The following is a 23,206-nucleotide window of genomic DNA, read 5'->3' as shown; positions in this document are numbered from 1 at the left end:
ATCCCGGTGGCACCAAACATGCTCGCCCTTTCAGCAGTGGGGGCGTTATAATGTAACAGTCAATCGTTGGTAAAAGAGTAGTCCAAAAGTTGGCGGTGGGTGGTGATGACTAGCTGCCTTCCCTCTAGTCTTACACTGCAAAATTAGGGACGGCCAGCGCAGATAGCCCTCGAGTAGGTTTGCGCGAAATTCAAAACAAACAAACAAAAAACATTAGCTGTAAGTCTAAAAAGTTATAACACCAAAAACCGGGTTTCGATAAGCATTGTGTGCACAACACATATAATCCATCGTGTAGCTTTGTGCTTAACAACATGTAAACTGACAAACTTATTAGTTAAAACTGTTTCTAACTTCATCCTGAGCTCGCGTTAGGGTTAAATCAATATCAACAAAAGTAGTTGACATTTTATCCGGCGACAAATTTTTCCAACTGTTTTCTTTGTTTTGTGTGTGTGGGAACTTTCATGTGACAAGTTTGAACTAGCACTCACAAGTACTTTATGATTGAAATTTCGGACACATTACGCATGTTTCTAAAACATTTAGATCCGTGAGTTTATTCTGTAATACATGGCCTAAATAGTAATGGGAGGTTAAACATGGAAATACATTAACCTTTTTATCTTATCACAACTAAATAAAGTATAAAAATTTTAAATTTTTTAATTTTTTTTCATTATAGATTCACTGAGTGAGTAAAAGACAACTAAAAGCACCATACATAAATTATCTCATTTTGTTTTTTATGCAATTAAAACGAAACTGGCAATTGACGTTTCGTTTCAGTCAATCTGAAACAGATCGTACCGGGAACACAATCGTTTAACCTTCAGGTTGAGTAGAAATATGTTAACAACATAATACCATATCCATGAGGTGATAGCACTACTGTGCACGTGCAGAAAGACGATTGTTAGAGTGAAACAAATATATGGAACAATGTGCAGAGTTCGTCTCTATGCGTGAATAAAACATGTGCTACAAACGTTGTCTCACAGAAAATTTACCCCAGCCAGAGCGTAGGTGATGTCGCGACTTTCTGTAACAAGCTAAGTGACATATGGATGCTTTATATACCTTTTAATAACCACTGTCCAAGTTTCGAAAGAACTGACACATTTAGTACTTTTAAATGTTTGAAAAGTATTGCATTTCTTATCATTACAACTTCAAATGTACCTCTGTGTTTAGCTGCCAATTATACGAATATAAATAAATTAAAACCAAGGTACAAAGATTGTATTCAACGTTATCTATTTCAAAAGTGTAATTTTTATTTTCAAAGACTCTACAACATAACAGAAAGACAAGTTAGACATTCCGAAAGATGGCAAGTTAATAAAATCTACATGTCCACGAAAAAGCATAAATAGAGAAAATGCCGATAAGTGATTAAGAAAACAGCCGTTAGCTCCGAGTCTCTAAGACACACATACATTTGGTGTAATATATATACATTTAACCTCGAAACCTACAGACTACGAGTCGATCGCCTTAACCACTAAGCTTTTAAATAGGAGAAATATATTTATGTCTTTTCGTTTTCACTTGATAAATGTTGGCCAGGTGGTTAAGACACTCGATTCATAATCTGAGGGTCGCGAACTCGAATCCCTATCGCACCAGAAATCCTCGGCCTTTCAGCCGTGGACTGTTATAATGTACGGTTAATTCCACTGTTTGTTGGTAAAAGAGTAGCCCAAGAGTTGGCGGTGGGTGGTGATGACTAACTGCCTTCCCTCTAGTCTTACACTGCTAAGTTAGAAACGGCGAGCGCAGATATCCGTCGTGTAGCTTTGCGCAAAATTCAAAACAATCACAGCAAACTCTTGATAACCATCTGTTGCTATTTTTTTAATGTGATTTATTAATACGAGCGATGGAGTTTACTTCTCCAGTTATATTTACCTTATATTTGTATATATACTTTATTTAATGTAAGGCGTAGGAATTACTGCATTTGTATTCAAACACCATTTATCGATGAGCATCTGAGAAGACAAATGAAAGTTTTCTAGTTCCAGTTGTTCAGCTTGAAGTATTTCACGCATTAAATAACGTAATTATTAACAAGTTTGTTAATATTTCTCATCTGTTTCCTTTGCATTTAGTCAATTTGATAGCATATTAAAAAATTAATACAATTTCGCAAGCCGTTGCGATATAAAAAATAGCGTAAGACCTATTTTTTCACACAGTTTATTCGACTCTGTGAAATAAAAAAAATATAGGTCTCTATCAATGTCACTGATTTGAATCGAACATTCTGAAATCACTACATTTATTAAATTTCTAAAGATAAAAAAATATATATTTTCAAAAAACCTTGTCATGGTTTCCGAAATTTCTTATTACTAAACCAACCCTAACAGACCACCTTGAAAAATATTAATTATGAAATTGACGCTTAACATTGGCACGCAAGACTATTTAATTACCTTACTGCATGTTTTGTGAGATTTCGCGCAAACCTAAAAGAGAGCCACCCGTGCTAGCTGTCTCTAGTTTTGAAGAGACAGGCAAGCAGCTGGTCAACACCACCAACTCTTAGAATACTCTCACTGGGCTAAATATTGGTACTTGGCTGTTACTCTTATAAGGCACCCAGTCCCTCAAAGACGACAGCGAAACGCAAATCATTGACCTCACTAAAGCCTCTGATGTTATTATATTTAAGAGGGTTGCGCGATCAAGTGTAAGACTAGTGTCATTTGCTTAGTTATTTACCTAACAGGCCTCCTACCCTTTTTTTACTGATTCAAAATAGTTAAGCAACTTTACATGACATAAACTGTGGGGTCCTATGAGGACGCCCACATACTGTAAAAATAACAAAACTACTTTTAAAAGTAATTCGCAATACTTTGTCCAAATTTTAAATTTTTAGTATAGTTTAGTTTATATAAATTGCGGATTACGTTCGAGACCAATTTCAATCTCAAACTTCTTTACTGCAGAGCCCCGGCATGGCCAGATGGTTAAGGCACTCGAGGGTCGCGGGTTCGAATCCCCGTCACACCAAACATATTCGCCCTTTCAGCCGTAGTGGCGCTTATAATGTGACGGTCAATCCCACAATTCGTTGGTAAAAGAGTAGCTCAAAAGTTGGCGGTGGGTGGTGATGACTAGTTGCCTTCCCTCTAGCTTTACACTGCTAAATTAGGGACGACTAGCGCAAATCGCCCTCGTGTAGCTTTGCGCGAAATTGAAAACAAATCTTTACTGCAGGGTAATATGGAAGTTAAGAAAACATTTTAATGATAATTTTGAGATATTATCTGATTAGCTTAGAATCCAGAAATGTCTATAATTACGAAGAATTGAGTACATTATATAAAACGATTTTGGAGCTTCATCACGACATTACAGTTCAAGTCGCCACGTTCGGCAGTGCTGTTTCGTGTCTGTCGATTGTGCATCATGACGATAACCCTGTAGCGTAGCTTCTATTCCAAAAAAAAAGGCTTTCTCGTAGATTGTCATGTTCAAAGCACACCACCTCTTCCTGTTTGCTTTCCAAAATTCATCTAGTACATGAGGACGACGGTTCCTCAGCTCAGACGGTTAGCCTTATCGCTTAAAAATCCAGAGGCAATGCGTGCTGTAACTTAACCAGTATGTCTTCATATGCAATAACATGAATAACCAATTCATTCCCCCAGCTACTTGAGACTTGCGAGAGTTGAGTGGACATGTTGTAGAAACAACTTAAGCTGATTTTCCAGATGGAAATCCTTTGTGATTATGTTGAACACTGTTGACGTCACACTTTGCTAAGCTCGGCTGTGGTACCAATTGTTGATGATCTCTTTCTGGATAGTCCTGGTTTCTCAAGTCATTCATATTCCTCAGCGTTCAACTATCTTAACTACCTATAATATTCCAGAGTTGGTAATTTAAAATTCCCGATCTTAAGTTAGTACCTACTTAACTACCACTAAAAAATGTAAAAAGTGAAGTTGTAATACTTGTTGTTCCACTGCGACTTAATATCGGTTGTTGATGTCACGTGATTTGCTGATTGGGCACTCAACCTTATATAACCATCTGATAGTTAGTCAATTCTCTCATTCAACACATATATAACACGTATATTGTTGGATAGTTTTTTACATCAGAACACAGGGCAACACCATCGGCCGCAGGTTACCTAATAAACCTTTCATTTCTTACAAACGAAACACCAATATTAAAGATTTACTCGTCCAAAGTTTATTTCCGAACAACATATAATCATCACCTGATATTCAAGTTTGTACGTACACGTGTCAGAGGATTCGATGCAACATTTGCTTTACAATGATCATGGAACGTCTGTTAGTGGCCTTAAATTAGCGTATTTTGTGAATAGCCATGTCAACTGTACATCTACATGCTTAATTTATTGCATTATTTGTAACAATTGTGACCAGATCTATCTACCTAAGAGAAATCATCCTCTGATCACGATACGAACACGAAAGCGCTTATGTAGCATTTTGATTAAAGGTCAAGATAAACCTATAGCTCAGCGCTACAGCAAAGCTGATCCAGTACTTGCCCCACGTTTCCTAAATGAGATAAGCCCTTTGGGTATTAATTAATCAATGGTTCAGTATTGTTTTGTTTTTATAAATTTTTAAACTAACTTTTATTTATTACCTTAAAAATTGTAGAAGCTATTTTTTTTTTCAGTGCATTGTAACCTTACTGTTATTGACTGTTTTTATTTATATTTTAGGCCAGGTGATTAAGGCACACAACTTGTAATCCGAGGGTCGCGGGTTCGAATCTCCTTCACACCAAACATGCTCTCCCTTTCAGCCGTAGGGACGTTATAATGTGACGGTCAATCCTATTATTTGTTGGTAAAAGAAAAACTCAAGTGTTGGCGGTGGGTGGTAATGACTAGCTGCCTTCCCTCTAGTCTTACACTGCTAAATTAGGGACGGCTAGCACAGATAGCCCTTGAGTAGTTTTGTGCGAAATTCAAAAACAAACAAACAAGCTTTGCGCGAAATTCAAAACAAAACAAACTTTGAAACTTCTTCCTGTTATGCGTAGTAGCAAAGAAGTATAGGTTTGAATTTTTTTTCTAAATAACGATCCTAATAAGTCATATAACAGTAACAAAAGTGTAAATAAAGTTTGAGAAAAAAAATATTTTCAGGGCGTTTCACGTAACAAGTGCATAAAGAGATCTTATTAGAAATTATAGAAAAATTATTTTCCAGGACATTCCACATAACAATTATATCAAAATGTTATTGAAATTTCTGGAATCGTTTTCGAACCATGACGAATAACAAATTATCAGAGCTGTAGTTAATCATTCTGTAGTAATCATCCGCGGGACACGTCACGTAATAAATACATAAATTAATTAATCTGTTTAATATTTTTGAATAGACATACGAAACTCTGACTTAGCTTTATGAATGTATCATTCTCAGCACATACCATTTAAACTGAAGTTGCGGAAAAAGTCCTCATAAGAACACATTAGTTTTAAACCTCCCAAAAAGAATCGTCTCCAGAATATTTCACGTAACAAATTATACACGGACGGCTGACTTCGGATTTTGGGAAACGTATTTTTCTGGATATGTTGTATAACAACTGTACTAAAAGGTGTTTAAGTATCTGGGATGAGGATTTTTTTTTCGAGAAATAGTTCTCGGATACATATTGTAATTATTCCAAGGTGTGATAAAATGTTCTAGAGAAATTTGTCTCGTGACATATCACATATGAACTATTCGTAAAATGTGGTAAAGTTTCTGACGACATGCCACATAACCATTATGCATGAATGACTTTGAAATTTCTGGAGAAATCGTCATCATATCAGATAAAATTAAACAGTTTTCCATTTTTGTTCGGTAGAATTTGAGTTGTTGGGTCTCAACCCAAAAAGTCGAAGCATTACGAACGAACACTTACAGAACTGGAGATAACAAGAACAAATAAAGTTATATTAAATCACACGAGTAACAAAGAAAGCAATAACATGTAGACAAACTAAAAACTGTTATAAAGAAGATTACCTCAGTGGTAACTACAAGAAATATTTGAAATAAATTGAAATTATAGTCAGGCACTATGAACAATATGAAATAACAATAACAAGTAACAAAATATAGAAAGAAAATCAAATAAAAATTAACTAAAATGTTTTATTTCTAACGGAACCTATTGAGAAAAACAAAACTTAAATTCAAAATTTATATTTTAAAAATAAAGTATTAAACATAAGACTGAAAATCAACACCTTATAACAATATTATTGTTTGTTTGTTTTGAATTTCGCGCAAAGCTACTCCAGGGCTATCTGCGCTAGCCGTCCCTAATTTAGCAGTGTAAGACTAGAGGGAAGGCAGCTAGTCATCATCGCCCACCGCCAACTTTGGGCTACTCTTTTACCAACGAATAGTGGGATTGACCGTCAAATTATAACGCCCCACTGCTGAAAGGGCGAGCATGTTTGGTGCGACTGGGAGTCGAACGCCTTAACACACTTGGCCATGCCGGGTCATTATTATTGTTGATTTTAATATCAAATCCAATTAAAAGGAATCTTTAAATTAAAATACTTCTATTTGAATGATAAAATTACTATAATACAATACTCATGAAGTCCAGAATACAGATAAGGTATTTTTTATTTAATTTGCTTTCTTTGTTCTGATTTATATTAATGTTTCTTCGAGTTGCCTTCAGTATAAGTCAGGAAGCAAAAACTAGGGCTTCGGTAGAGGTGGTAGCAACAGCACAAACAAACCATTGTGCAGGCTTGCACAACAACAAACAAACCTAAGTAAACTTGAAATACGTGTAAAATACGTGACAAAACCTCTGAGCTCCTAAGTAATAAAACGTTTTCCTCTTTGCCACCATTGTCTTAGTGGTAAATCTTTACACTTACGACCCAAAAATTCGGGTTTCGATACTAGTGATGGACAGATCGCAAATCAAATCTTATTAGCTTTCAATGAAAAATTTATAGAATTGTGAAAATGATGAATAAAGTATTTTCCAACTACCCTTTTGTTCAGTTACCTACAATTCCAAGAGAGAAAACTATGAAAAACGATTCGTTTTAGCCTTTTCCGAGTTTCTATTCAAACACCTCTCCCCGTCACACCAAACACGATCGCCCTTTTAGCCGTGGAGGCGTTATTATGTGATGGTCAATCCCATTATCCGTCGGTGAAAGAGTAGCCCAAGAGTTGGCGGTAGGCGGTGATGATTAGCTGCCTTCTCTTTAGTCTTATACTGCTAAATTAAGGACGGCTAGCGCAGATAGAACTCGTGTAGCTTTGCGCAAAATTCAAAACAAACCAAACACCTCTGTAAATTAACTTTTAATACTAAATTACTAACGTAAAATTGTCCACAAGTATGACATTTTAAAGTATAAGTTCTACAATTAAAATAACCTTTGACCTTAAATGATGTTTTTCTCCATTTGTTCCAGTAATTAAACTTCCTGATTCGAGATGAAAGTTTGTTCACACTAGATTGTTATTTCTATTAAATACTTTTTTTGTTTTTGTTGTCTTTTACTTTAAGATTTTAGAAGTCGAAAATCTGTATAAATTCGGACGTTGACATCTGGTCCAAATTATTTTACAATTTCGAAAACCTTCTTTAACTTCTCATTTATAATTTGATCAATTTGTTTTTGAATAAAGTTGATATTAATTAATATCTCTGAGCAATAGATGGAGATAGAATATAACATTTTTATTATCAATACACGTATAGTTAACTCTTTTATCCCAGTGGCATTTTAAATAACTCAAAAAATCAAACCTTCTTTGACATTCTCTATAAAACACCAATCATTTTAAAGTGAAGCTTGTAACCTCCGGATAAGATATTAATATATATATTACGTAATCCTGATCACACCTGAGGAAGATAGACCAATGTTTCATCATCAATATTTTTTTTCCTAACTATCACAGTGTTTATTGTGATTGATTTGATAGTTACATAGAAATTAGTATGAAGGTGCCCAAATCGTATGGGAAATACTCAGATATATATATATCGTGCCAGTGCAAGAGAAATATTTAAACTTAGCGATTTGGGATGATTGCTACAAAGATTTAAATACTTATGTGAATTGGCTGGTTTACAATAAACAGTCATAATTTAATAATATTTTAAGCATTCAGGAACTTGTGTGTGATAATAGAACAGCAAATTAACAAAGTATGAGTTATTTCATAAGCATAAAGAAGTGGTTAATTTATGGGGGCCTTTTTAATTACCTAAAGAAGACAGACCAATGTTCTGTCGAAACGTAAATGTTTCCCTCAAATAAACAACTTCATTGGGCTTATAAATCGTTGTTTGTCAATTTACTATCACTCTTGGAACAATTTAAGAATGTTATAGTTGTTTTCACTGCAATCGCAAGGAAGTTTGATTGTTTCATTTAATCAGATTAAAACTCGGAAAAAAAAATTCAAAGTAATAATTTGTATCCTAAGTAACAAAACAGTCATCTAGAAATTTCTTCCATACTAATTTGTGTAAACAGATGTGTGCTGTGTGTCCATGTAACTTCGTCGTAGGGTTTCGATAAAGCTTTACTAAAAGTAGTACAAATATTCACTAGGTTCATGTGAGGGTACATACAAAATTTCAGTTTTACGTTTTTTATGAGCGTTTTTGTGTGTTTTTTTTATCACTACTTCGATCCCTGTGGGTGGAACTTCACCTAATTTGATGTGAAGATTCTTTGCGTGCATGGAGAGATACCTATGCATTTTCAATTTTGCATTTTACGTTTTGTGATTTTTTATGGGCGTTTTTTCCATTACATATAAATAAAGCAGCTTTTCATGCCCAAAGATAACCTCTCATAAATCATGAATACAGATAATTTCAGTCAAATGGACGGGAACTCCAGCTAGTTTTGAGTAAGTTACACAAGTAATTTTAAAATAGCGAAGAATAAAATACATCTTATTTTCAAGTAAACCTGTTGCTAGTGTTGCATTGATTGGGGCAACTTTATTGCTTTTACAAATTTCCGAAATTTGGTGAAATATTTCCTCATCAAACGTAAAGAACAGTTATGTAAAAACCTTCTAGATCCTTTAAAACAGTGGTTCTTAACCTTTTTCAGTGTTTGCACCCCTTTCAAATCAGTAATCATTTCTCGCACCCCCTGGAAACTTAAATATAAAAAAAGCTAAAAATACAAAGTTGATGTAATCAAAAATTTTTTTTAATCTTCATACATACAGTATACCTTTTTTCAAGACAAAAATTCAGGGTACATAATGAAAAATTAATTTCAATGTTTCTTCTTAAAAGAAATATAAAGCATACTCTTATGTAAAAATATAGATTTGCTTTAATTATTCATGGGCATCCTCGCACCCCTTGGGAATCATCTTCGCACCCCCTAGGGGTGCGGGCACCCCTGGTTAAGAACCCCTGCTTTAAAATAACTCAATTAAACCTCTTGTAAATACAGTCCATACAAGTATCAAAATAAACTCTACTGCTTTTAGTCCAAACACATGTGAAATACTCGAGTATTATGCAACTATAACGCCAAGTGTCATTATAATGTGACAGTCAATCCAACTATTCGTTGAAAAAAGAGTAGCCCAAGAGCTGGCGGTGGGTGGTGAATACTTTCTGTCTTCCATCTAATCTTACATTGCTAAATTAGGGACGGCTAGCGCTGATAGTCCTCGTGTAACTTTGTTCGAAATTCAAAATATACGAACAAACAGAATTTGATATATATATATATTCTACCAATTTGTTTTTAAAGTCTTTTATATATATGTTCATATTCTTGTTACATATTCTTCCATAAACCTTACCATTATTAAGATGTTCAAACACTAAATTCGTGTAATAACTAGGTTTATAGACGAAACACTACCCTCAATATTTCTTTTATATAATAATATTATCATCCGCTCTCAATTTGTTTAAAATTTCTCTTTCTCACCCTTCCATGGCTCAGCCACACCCACAGAGAGCGCGACACAGATAGCCTGTTGTGTGTAATCTTATGCTTGACAACAAACATGGAAAGGAAAACCTTTCTCCCATACAAGTATTATAGTTTAACTGCTTATAAGAAACACAATTCTTATTTATTTTCTCAAACATAAAGTCTAATTATAAACGTAATTTTCACGGTAGTTCAAAATTAACTTCACCTTAACACGAAGCACTCGTCTTCTTCCTTATTCAACTTACCCTTTTCCTTATTCAACTTACCCTTTTCCTTATTCAACTTATCCTTTTCCTTATTCAACTTACCCTTTTCCTTATTCAAAGTCTTAACTTTATATTAAATTCTTTTAGATCTCCCCTAGTTCAAATTTCATTAGATCTATTATTTAATGTGAAGAAAATTTGTTGTTTTAAAAGTATAATTATATTCTCATCTAAATGCTATTTACTAAAATTTAAAACCCTCAGATTTTCCACTGGGAATATTAGGAGTTTTTCTCTACTAAAAGGCATACTTGTTTAGTTTACAGTGTCCAATCTAGATATTTATATTCTACTTTGATTTATAATTCTTAATAAATAATGCTTTATTCTTTACAGCCTTCTATGTTAATGTTCTACCTTGATTTATAATTCTTAATAATGAATACTTTATTCTTTACAGTTTTCTATGTTAATGTTCTACCTTGATTTATAATTTTTAATAATGAATACTCTCTCCTTTACAGCCTTCTGTGCTAATGTTCTACCTTGATTTATAATTCTTAACAATGAATGCTTTATTCTTTACAGTTTTCTATGTTAATGCTCTACCTTGATTTATAATTCTTAATAATGAATACTCTCTCCTTTACAGCCTTCTATGTTAATGTTCTACCTTGATTTATAATTCTTAATAATGAACGCTTTATCCTTACAGTCTTCTATGTAAGTGTTCTACCTTGATTTATAATTCTGAATATTCAATACTCTCTACTTTAAATTCTTCTATTATCGTAAGATTTCAAAAGCAGGAGTAATGTCTTTGAAGTAACTTATCTCCTCTTTTCCTGTAGACAATCTTTCTTTGAAATGTTTAGGGGAAGTACAGGATCTTCAACTTGCAAATCCCAATACATTTATATCATTTTTCTGTTATTATTATTATCCTTTAAAAATATTTTCTCTTTCTTCTCGCTTTGTCTCCTCTCTTCTTGACTCAGTGTATTCCAGAATTTTAAATATTTTTTGTTGGAGGAAAGCTTTCCAAATTGTTCTACAATTACATTCTAATTAATTTCTAAATATTTCAGTTCTTGATTTTCCGCTATATCTTGCAAAGCTCCAACTTCTATTTCGCACTGTTTCAAATTATCTTGAAAATTACAGATCATCTCCTACATGGAAAACATAATCAATATACATTAGAAATGTTTTCGAGCATCCTTTTCTTTTTCTGATAAATATTTACAAAGTTAATTATGAAATTTTAGGGGGATAAGCAATGATTTCTTCTCTCTAAACGTTTTTTTTTTTCACACGGAGCTGAATTTGTTTGGTCTCAACCTCCATCAAAATAGTAATATTTTCATTTAAATGTTTCTTTATAAAAAACTCAACAACATTATATTTAAATGGCTGTTTTCGTTTTTTGTCGATAAGCCCAAAATACACAATTAACCCATTCCGTATATCGAGACTCATTTTTTTAGCGTTATAATCCCTTATAATTGCTCTGAGCACACTAGAGTATATGGGATGTGTTCTCATTGAAAAAGTATATTTATAATATAACAACATAATCGATTCCAAACAGAATATGTATTTGCAAAACTTAAAGGAAGAAACGAAAGAAACAACAAAAACAAAACGACCATTTTTAATCTATGGATGTAGAAGTGTTTCTCATGTTAATACCATCTAGTGGTCACGTAAGAAACTAACTTTGAATTACATTTTTATGTATACAGTTTGTAAAATGAATTAGTCACGGAGAGAGTTGCTGCAATTTTCAGTTGCCTCTGTGCGCGTGTGTGTTTTACTCACAAACTGTAGAGCTCCATTGTACCAAAGGTATTTGACGTCATGACTCACTTTGTTTCAGTTAAGACGTTATTTTAGTAATTAATCTTTTCAGTAGCGCCCTCTAATAACAGTTGTAGTTATACTTGACTTTATACCATCAACAACAGACAAGGTAAAGTTATGAAACCGTTATACTGGACGATTGTATTCATAGTTACCCAAAATCACTTTCTGATAATCATTTAAAAACTGTTTGTTTTTTTTCATTGCTTGGGTCAGATACTGAAATACAAATTTCAAACATAAGACTTTCAAAGGGATGGCCCTGCTTTGTTGTTCTCAGAATTACTGTTTTATTTGTCCGTAACGAACTCTAAAGAAGCATACTTTTGTATGATCACGGGATAAGCAAAATATGAATATCTGATAAAAATAATTAAAAATGTGTCATTGGCTAAAGTGCGAAACCCTGAATGAAGGAACATGTTTTTTATTCTGTGCCGATCAACGCAAAATCAATATTTACACACCATGTATAAGTTGTAAGAGCGGGTAAGGCTGAGAAACTATGTGATAATTAAAATAGTGAAACTTCAATCAGAGAATATATTGTACAAACAGCTAATGAATCTTACGTGTTAAACTTCCCAACATTAATTTCTAAATATCTGTAATTTGTGCTCGTAACATCACCTAGTTATGTTAGTGTTTGTTAAAGCTTGCATATGTCACATGATAAGGCTATTCACAATAAAAAATAACGCCTGTGGGAAACCGGATCTATAGCATCCAGCAGATCAGAACACTTATGGTAATGATGATGAATACATGTTTAATGAGAATCCTCGGCGATTTTTATTAATACGGCGCCAGAGGGACCTTGTTCGTCCGACTAGTGAGCAATTTTTGTGGAGCCTGTAGAGCCACTGTTAGGTCAGCTTGATTAATCTCGCACCAGATAGTGTCGGACTCTTTCCCGAGTGGTGGCTCCAGGCTCGTTGTCTACATTACAGAGAGAAGGTCTCAGTGAACTCCACAGCTCTAATGGGCGCTAGACGCTCTCCGGAGACAATTATTTGGACAGGAAATGACTAAGCTAGTCCCAACAGCAATGGAAAAACAAATGCTAGCATAGAGACAGGGTGCAAATTGGCCTCCATCGTTATGATTATGGACAGACACAAAGTATGCTGAGCTGTATGTTCTTCTCTGACCTCATCAACTAAGTACTGCTCGTTTTGTTAATTTGTCCATTAGCTTTTCCCAAATCAGGTTGACACCCATCAGCTTTAAACCTCTGATGGCCTTGAACAGTAGTTACTTAAATAAAGCTGGTATTTTTTGCGCATCAGGTTATTGACCGTCGTCATATGCATCTATCTATTTTGACCATCTACAGACCAAACACATATATTTCTTTTATTAGATTCAGTGAAAGTTGCACGTGGGTTTAGTTGAAATACAAACACTGACAATATATTCATTATATACAAGAAACCCTAACATGAAACATTTGAACAGACGGTGCTTTTAGTGTTAGTAATTTTGACTCTCAGACTGATAGTATATTTCTGGTATAGTTCAGTAATGGTAAAATAGATATACCTCTGTTTGAGAAACACTATCCTTGTTTAATTCCTGCTACATGTAAAGGTGGTAACACTGAACACTCGGTCTTTTGTTCTTCAAAAATCACCATTGTTGGATATATCATTTTTATATCAAATTTATATAACATTTTTTTATCTTGCTTCAAGCCATTCTTGTTAAGTAATGACGTTTCCTAGGGAGCCACACCCCGACACGTGTTTCTATAATATAAAAACAAACATCAAAATATCCAGGAATATAAGAACTAATCACAAAAATGAATGGTCATTTATTACACTATGGTTAATATTATTGTCCTACCCAGTTACTGTATTCTCTAGCGGTCATACGAGCTATACATTTATTTACGTAACCTTTACCACTAACGACACTAAAGTCTCGTGAAAAACCTATCAGAATGATATAAACAAACTGTTTTTTGTCCTCTGAAAACAGAGTTACTTCGTCCAGGTACTGTTCTCTTTTTTTCACCTATAAAGTAAAAATAAAATATATAAACTGTTTTTGGTGATTATTCGATGCTTCAACTAGTTGAATACTTTTAATTGGTTGTGACGTCTCTTTAACGATCTAGTTAAGTCAAATTTTAAACTGTTTTTTTTTTGCGATTTTATGATGTCGTGATTGAACATCTTAAATTAGTTTTGGCGTTTCGTTGATGCGTTTTTGTTAGGAAAACTTGAACTAATTTGGCATTTCTTTGATGATCTCAATAGGAAAACACTTTTAAACTGGCTTAGGTGGCGCTTTTATATTTTATATTTATTTTCGACTGAGGACACATCGTAACTTTCTTAACCCTTTAAACAGTACAAAACAGTAATTTTGTTTACTGCCGTACTTAGCCTGCAGTATTATAATGCTGCTCACATGGTACAGTTTATAAACTCCATATATCTATGGATATATCGATATCAAAACGTTGTCTAATGACTGTGAAATATTTTCACGATATTAGACACTTTAAGTTTAGCCATGTAGGTGGTTACATCAGTTACTTGTTACTTAAATGGTTACAATACAGGAGAGAGTGGCACTTCTCCATACACAGACTCATTGAGGTTCTTTATTTATGGATGAAATAATCAATGACTCGTGCTATAGATCAGGAACTTTCTATTCCTCGCCTTTAAATTCACTTCTACTATATTTTTATTCCCTTTATGATCTCAACAAGTGTAAATAGGACGGGTCAGGGGGTGTTATACTGTTATCAGTTATGGTGAGATCCACTTGAATTGTAATAGAAACCTTGAGAAACTTGTCATGAATTACGTGGACATTCGTCGGACATTTCTCTGTTTTTTGATGAGGTTTTCAAATCAAGGGAATATGGTCTAGCAACCTCAGAAAGTTTGTTCCTTTTTATAAAGTACACGTATTGTAACAATAAAGGTATTAATACAAATAGAGCACGAGGCTTACAGATGTATACATATACTCTTCATGTAACACAACTTACAAATATTGAAAAAATGTATGAAACATGTATTTGTAATAAGTAGGATTTGTGATAAATGTTAAACGAGGATTACCTATTCCTAGAAAGTTTTATCGCATTGTTATCATGCGTGATTTGCAAATTTTGCATACATTTTGACGTAATTGTGTAACTGAGTATAGTAACATTTGGTTGAAGGTGAAATCAAATTGGTGGTAATTAATATGAGTTTTACACTTAGTTCAGGTGTGAACGACTAGGATCAAAGCCTACTAAATAGTGAAAAAGTTCCGACATGCACAAACAATCGAAACATTATTCACGTCTGTAGAGAATGCTGACCACAGTTGTAAATACTTTCCTGTGTCACATTTCGCTAACTAGTTAAGACAGTTTTTTTGAAATAAGTAAAAAATAATGAAAATGCAGTTACAAAGAAAATATCGTATTCGTGAGTAAACATCGCCATGTTATACCTATGACATAAAGAGCTCTACAAGACGTCGTCTCGTAAACACCTTTACAAAAGGTCATCTCATAGAGAGCTTTATGAAATGTCATCGGATTATTTAGCTTATAAACTATTAGTTTACATATGTACCTTCTATTCAGAGAAAATAAAAATAATGGATTTATTTAGTTATCAAAATGTATGTTAAACGCAAGTATGTTATTACACTTGAATTTGGACCGGCATGGCCAGGTAGTCGCGGTTTCGAATCCCCATCACACCAAACATGTTTGCCCTTTCAGCCACGGGGGCGTTACAATGTGACGGTCAACCCACTATTCGTTGGTAAAAGAGTAGCCCAAGAGTTGGCGGTGGGTGGTGATAACTAGTTGCCTTCCTTCTAGTCTTACACTGCTAAATTAGGGACGGCTAGCGCAGATAGCCCTCGTGTAGCTTTGGGCGATAGTCTTATCCTACTAAATTAGGGACGGCTAGCGCAGATAGCCCTCGAGTATCTTTGCGCGAATTTAAAACAAAATAAAACGAATTTTTTTCAAACTTATCTTTTACACTAACACACATAATCTATAAATGATTACAGTTTGTATACTTCATACAAATATAAAATACTTAATTTTTGCTGGATCTGAGATCCAGCACACCTGTTTATGGTTTTCTTTTTCATCTGAAGGCGGAAACACTACAATTTCAAGACTGTTTCAATTGCATTGTGAATCGATATTTGACTGACGTACTCTAGTTCAATCATTGTTCCAAATAATAACCTTAATAATGTTTAAATTGTTATGTTCCGTTACTCAAATTCCCTCCCACACATCGACAGAAAATAGAAACATTTTTTTCTTGAGTTTATCACTGTGAGTTTGTAGTAACAAATTGTAAAGGAACACCGAATAAAGAAATTTAGTTGAATACGAGATTTAGTAAGACACAATTGGGTAATACTTGTTTAATATATCGTACAACAATCGTAACAAAATATTCACTACACATTTGAACACTGAACTACTTATTCTAAAAGTTATCTGGTATTAACTCGACAGTGAATTTTATTAATTATCTATAAAAATTTAAGTCAAAATAAATGATCTACGTGTAAAAATTGGATATTTTGTTTTCTATCTTAAGAAGCTAAGTTCGTTTAAAATGCCTGAAATGACTAATTTTACTCCCTCTGGTACAGCGGCAAGTCTACGGATTTATAACGCTAAAATCAGGGGTTCGACTCCCCTCGGTGGACTCAGCAGATAGCCCAATGTGGCTTTGTTATAAGAAAACATACAGACACACATGACTAATCTGTTCAGTTAAGATTGGTTAAGGCCTACATATCGTACGGCCAATGAACAAAAAAAAACGCAATTTGCGTTGATAGACTCAACCACTTATTTGAGTAGAGCTTTGAAAGATGAAAATAAGAAAAGGGAAAATAAAAATAAAAACTATTTTAGCATTTAATAGGGAAAATGTGAACACTATGAAATTAGACTAAATACTAGCTGGTCAAAAGTATAAGACCATACCAAAAAGAAGTCCTAAACAGGGTATGAAATGCCCAACAAGAGGTCTCAGTAGTGAGTTGCACGGCCGTCATTGCGAATAACGTCAAACATTCGCTTGGCATGGTCGATATAAGCGTTTGCAGAAGGCTGGCTGGAATGTTATTCCAAGTGGTAAAGATGGCTTCACGAAGATCACGCACTGTTTGGAATTGACGTCCATTTCTATAGACTTCCTTGTCATCCACTCCCAAACATTTTCAATGTGGATCAGTTCGGGCGAACACGCTGGATGGTTTAAAAGAACCACGTTATTCGCCATGAAAAAGTTCTTTGTCCTGCGGGCATTGTGGATTGCAGCGTTATCCTGCTGAAAGATCCAGTCATTTTCACACAAGCGATGGCCTTCAGTTAATAAGGATGCTCTCTCCAACATGCCAATGTAGCCAGCTGCTGTTTGACTCCCCTGTATAGCCTGAAGCTCCATTGTTCCATGGAAGGAGAAAGCATCCCAGATCATGATGGACCCTCCTCCACTGTGTCTTGTAGAAAATGTCTCCGGTGGGATATCCTTATCGTGCCAGTAACGTTGGAAGCCATCTGGACCATCCAGGTTAATTTGTTTCTCATCAGAGAACAAAACCTTCGTCCACTTTCTACGTCCCATGTTTGGTGCTTCTCAGCAAAATTTAAGGGAGCTGTTTCGTGGTGTGAAAGGAGGCATGGCCTTTGAAGCCGTTTACGGTTTTTAAAGTATTTCTCTAGTAGATGCCGTCTTGTTGTTTTTGAGCTGCATTTTGCGTCCGTAAGGGCCTTAATCTGGTTCGACGATCGGCTGGTGTCTTGCCGGACAACCCGTCGAATTCTTTTGCTCAATGCTGGCAAAATTTCCTTGGACCGACCACTTGAAATTATCGTTCCATATCGCTTTGGGTCCTTTAAGACATTTGCAACAGCAGTTTTACTACGCCCAATCTCACCAGCATTGGCACGTTGAGCGAGACCTTGCTTTTGCAGCTTGCCAATTCTGCCACGTTCAAACTCTGTCAACTTTTTAGCCTTTGCCATGTTTTTTACCCAATGCAACACAAGGGATGTCAGTGGGACATGTTGACAACGCTTATGCTTGAACACAAATGACTAAATTACGTTACGTATCTACCTATAAACGCTTCGTTTCAGTATGGTCTTAAACTTTTGACCAGCTAGTATTTATGGTAATTTCATAGTGTTCACATTTTCCATATTAAATGCTAAAAAAGTTTTTATTTTTATTTTTCCTTTTCTTATTTTCATCTTTCGTGCTCTACTCAAATAAGTGATTGAATCTAACAACGCAAAATGTTTATTTTTTCTTTATGTTTATTGGCCACAAGATTTTGGCCAGCAGTGTATGTAGCATTTAGTACACTTACTTAATTTTAACGGAATATGATTTAGCTTATCCCCTTGTTGCTCAGCGGCAAATTTGGTTTAATTTGAATTTCGCACAAAATTACCCGAGGGCTAGCCGTCCAAAATTTAGCCATGAGAGAATAGAGGAAGGCAGATAGTCATCGTCACCCACCCACCGCATCTTGGGCTACTCTTTCACCAACGAAACGTAGGATTGGTTGTTACATAATATTGCCCCCACGGTTGAAAATACGAGCATTTTCAGCGACGGGAACTCGAACCGGAGACCAGATGACTAAGAACTGAGCGCCCTAACCACCATGCCATACATAAAAGTCTAAAGGTTTATAACGCTAAAAACCTAGTTTCAACATCCGTGGTTGGCACAACACAAACAGTCTGTTGTGTAGGTTTGCCCTAAAGAATAAACAAACCTTCGAGTTCTATTGGTTTTAAATAAACAAAATTCGATAAACAAGCTATTTGAAACAAAATGTATTACAGCTGATATTTCAGAGGGATAAACAAAACAATTTTGTAATTTTTTTTTTTTTTTACGTTCTGCACATCAAAATGAATTAGGCCATTATGTATAAAGTTGAACATTCCTTTATGTTTCTCAAACACAGAAAGACAAAAAGTCGAAAAAAGTGTGTGTGCGTGTGAGTAAGATCATAAAATGTCCCTGATTTTAATCATATATATTTATGGTCCAATTGAATTTGAGAGTGGGTTATAGCACATGTATTGATAATTTTGGTTCAGGTAGGCATTTGGGCGCTTCATCTCTTTTGGTGTTCAAGCTGGTATTTAAAATAAAGGATATCCTTGGGCAAATTCTGTTGGTGTACATGATAAGGACCTAATAATAGGGGTACATGAAGAACGATTATCAGTCTCTTTGTAAATACCCTTGCCCTTACTCGTAGCCATTTGGAAAATGATTGGTTTTATGGGGTTTTGGTCTATTTAACTAAGATTTAATTATTCCACACAAGACTCAAACCTATAACGTGTGGATAGACTTTCTGTGGCCAATAGTATCTTTGACTAACATTGCTCATGCGCAGCTAGAGCACGTGTTTTTGGTTACCGTATACTCTTTGGTTTCTGAACTTTTCGAAGCAAAAGACCCAAGAGGTTTCAGTTTGAGAACACATTCAGCTGCAAAACTGGGACGTTTTCATTAATATAATGATAATGACAATGCATCCGATGTAAACCTAATGACAGTTTTGTTTTAGCTGGGAAATTATCTCCTCAAATTGATTTTTTTGAAAATTTGGTTGTTTCGGTAATTCATGACGATTGCACAAGAAATGAATACATTTTTCACAAACTGCATATTTGTTTGTTGTCTTTCAATTTAACCACACAGCTACACAGTCTGTGCTCTGTTCACCACAGATTTCGAAACCCGGTTTTTAGCGATGTGACAAATTAAGCACACAGCAACACAGTCTGTGCTCTGTCCACCACAGATTTCGAAACCCGCTTTCTAGCAATGTGAGTGCGCAGACATACCTCTGCGCCACTAGAGGGAGGGCTACTATTTGTTATATTATTCTGTTTTATATGGCATTTCCAGCTGTCAGTACATTTTTCCCTACTTCATTTGAAGTGTTAAGGTTTATAACCAAAATATAAGGGATTACAATTTTGAACAACTTTCGATACTGAACGACGTATATACCAAGAGAATTGCTTAGATATTCTCTGATAGATTGTTTAGGCAGAGTATTCATGATGAAACTTTGTAGAATGGATGGCTACTGCCTGTTGTGGAGACACAAGTGTACAGGACGACGTTTCGAAAGTTTTCCGCCTTTCGTCTTCAGGTCAGTGAATTTCAATAGCGGTTTAGGTTTGATGCTCATAAGTATTAGCAATAGAAGTAGTAAAAGTCTAGGTATGACCATCTAATATTGGAACAAGAGGAGTCTGAATATGTTGAACAGAAGAAACTGAAGTTTGTTCTTTAGACCGGCGGTTCAACATTCAATTACAATGTTGCATTATGTTTTGAGGAAGGTAAACTCCTTATTGGAAGAAATTAACATGGTTTTTGTACAGAATTGCATTTGGGGTTTAGGGTGTGCTTTAAGGGTAGAAAAATTAATTTATTGTGAAGTGAAAAAAAACAACAAATTTGTACTGTACGTATTAGTTTTCGGACATTAAGGTACTTCGACGTAAGAGTGTTTGTTTGTTTTTCGAATTTCGCGCAAAGCTACACGAGGGCTATCTGCGCTAGCCGTCTCTAATTTAGCAGTTTGAGACTAGAGGGAAGACAGCCAGTCATCACCACCCACCGCCAACTCTTTGGCTACTCTTTTTACCAACGAATAGTGAAATTGACCGTTTGAAAGGGTGAGCATGTTTGGTGCGACGGTATTCGAACCTGCGACTTTCGGATTACGAGTAGAACAACTTAACCCCCCTGGCCATGCCGGGCCGACGTAAGAGCGAAAGCATCAAACAAAAATGGTATGGTAGAAGTTGACGTTCTACCAACTGATCAGAGTTGATCACCACTTTGACAGAGTTAGTAACAATGCCGGTTTTACGAAAAGTAATACGGTCAATGACGTGAACGAACTAAGAAAGATATGCATTAATGGTTGTTCTAATTTCGTCATTCGAAAAAGAGAAATCACTATGTGTTAAGGCGTTCAAGTAGACTAGAACTGCTTACATAGGCATGACAGAAACTCGATAGATGGAATAGTGCCAGGGAGACCACAGGTGCGGTTAATAAGAGTTTGGCCAAGGGTTCATACTTTCCTTGTGCAACATGATTTTTCTACAGTTAAATCGACACCAGTCTTGTCTGTTGTTGAAACCAAAGGTTTGACGGACAGCAGCAACCTGTTTGTGGTAACAGGAAATGTCATGAAGGTAAAACGACGTATGTGTAGGCTTCAGATGGCCTTTTTTTTTTTAAGTTGATGGAGAATAAAACAGACCAAGTCGTTATTTATATCTTCAGTACTAAGTGATCTTCCCTGATCGTGAACCCAGCAAGGAATGATTTTAATGTTTTAGTGATTTTCGCAAAACCATGATTATGTCATGAACCTTAAACTATGTCATTTCCCGATGTCGGTATGAATTGTAATTGTGAGAAAACATTTTTTAAAGTTGTACAATTACTGGGCTGGTTATTTATGTACATGTTTTAATATTTTTAATATTTAAGACATACGTGATTGGCTATATCAAATCTTACGATAAAATATGATGTCCATTGGTGCTTAAATCGTTGGTTCGCACCATGTTTTATATACGTTTGCATTTTCTTTATTCTACAATGTGAATGGTGAAAATGTTTCTTTTTGGAAACAATGCTAAGAAATACACACTATCGTACATTATTTCGCACCATTGGAGTTTCAATTTTCAACTTGAATGTGGGCTAAGTGATCATGCCAGAGACTCCTATAAATTTCACATATAGCTGTTGCTGATATTAAATTACTAACCAGAGGGTTTGGTTTGATTTGTTTTCAATTGTACGCAAAGATAAACGAAGCAGTGAAAAACTAGAAGGAAGGCAGCTACTCATCACTACCAACCGCCAACTCTTGGGCTACTCTTTTACCAACGAACAGTTAGATTGATCGTCATATTATAACTTCCCACGGCTGAAATGTCTAGCATGTTAGGTGGAACGGGGATTCGAACCCTTGACCCTCATATTGCGAGTCAAGCGCCATAGCTACCTGCTGTGTCGGACCTGACTAGAGAGAGGGCCACTAACCAGAAGGGGCCTGGCATGGCCTAGTGCATTAAGGCGTGCGCTTCGTAATCTGAGGGTCGCGGGTTCGCGCCCGAGTCGCGCCAAACATACTCGCCCTTCCAGCCGTGGGGGCGTTATAATGTGACGGTCAATCCCATTTTTCGTTGGTAAAAGAGTAGCCCAAGAGTTGGCGGTGGGTGGTGATGACTAGCTGCCTTCCCTCTAGTCTTACACTGCTAAATTAGGGACGGCTAGCACAGATAGCCCTCGAGTAGCTTTGTGCAAAATTCCAAAACAAATAAACAAACAAAACTAACCAGAAAACACTCACCATCGCGAAGGCTTTGTACGACTCTTTGAATAGAATTATGAAGTCGACTGTCACTTTTATATCGCGTCTACGGGCTGTATTCAGCTGCATCATATCTCGAACTTTGGATCTTTTCCATCATAAAACCAATTAGAGCTGTTAAAAATAAGTTGCTTAACATCTCGGAATATTTCATATCAATGATGATGACATGTACATGAGGGGAACGTGGCGGATTGGGTGGGTGTAAAGCGTTGTCTTCAGTCTGTGGTTTCGATGTTACCATAATAACTGTATTTGAATTCAATAACCATCATACAAGAAAAAACCAAGAAAGATGTTGTAAAGGATTCACATAAGTTTAAGAAATCGCAAGTAAAAAAATCAGGAATTACTGGATAAAATTTGAACAAAAACGTTAGATTTTTATTTTTATGTATTGATTTTAGAACCTTTAGGATTAACTAGTTAGTAAAAAGCATGTTTTAGATACATAAAATTCATAGAAGTTTCAATAAAAAAAGCTATTTCACTGTAAACTGTAAAAAATATATAATTTTTAATCTAAGTAATAACTAAATCGCAAAGCTGGTCGTGAAGCGAAGCGACAGCCCGAGCTTACCTTTAACTTGTGGGCAAATTGTAGTTTAGAACATCTTGACGGGTGTTATATACTCCACTATGACGTAATAAAACTCTTTAAACTTTAAGTAAGTATTTTTTTTAATAACGTAAGATATGACTATATGCTAACCCT

The 23,206-nt window shown here is 35.2% G+C and overlaps 1 protein-coding gene and 1 long non-coding RNA gene across 3 annotated transcripts in view; one reads left to right on the top strand and one right to left on the bottom strand.

Moving 5' to 3' along the window:
• The window catches only part of LOC143252149 (uncharacterized), a 148,949-nt gene that overhangs the window by 46,966 nt on the left and 78,777 nt on the right, over positions 1 to 23,206 (bottom strand). The window lies entirely within an intron of this gene.
• Positions 1 to 23,206, top strand: part of LOC143252152 (uncharacterized) — a 51,392-nt gene that overhangs the window by 27,112 nt on the left and 1,074 nt on the right. The window lies entirely within an intron of this gene.

This window comes from Tachypleus tridentatus, chromosome 6 (genome assembly GCF_004210375.1).
Source record: "Tachypleus tridentatus isolate NWPU-2018 chromosome 6, ASM421037v1, whole genome shotgun sequence".
Classification (NCBI taxonomy): domain Eukaryota; kingdom Metazoa; phylum Arthropoda; class Merostomata; order Xiphosura; family Limulidae; genus Tachypleus; species Tachypleus tridentatus.
Note: the sequence above shows the minus strand (reverse complement) of the source record. Positions and strands in the feature narration are given on the sequence as shown.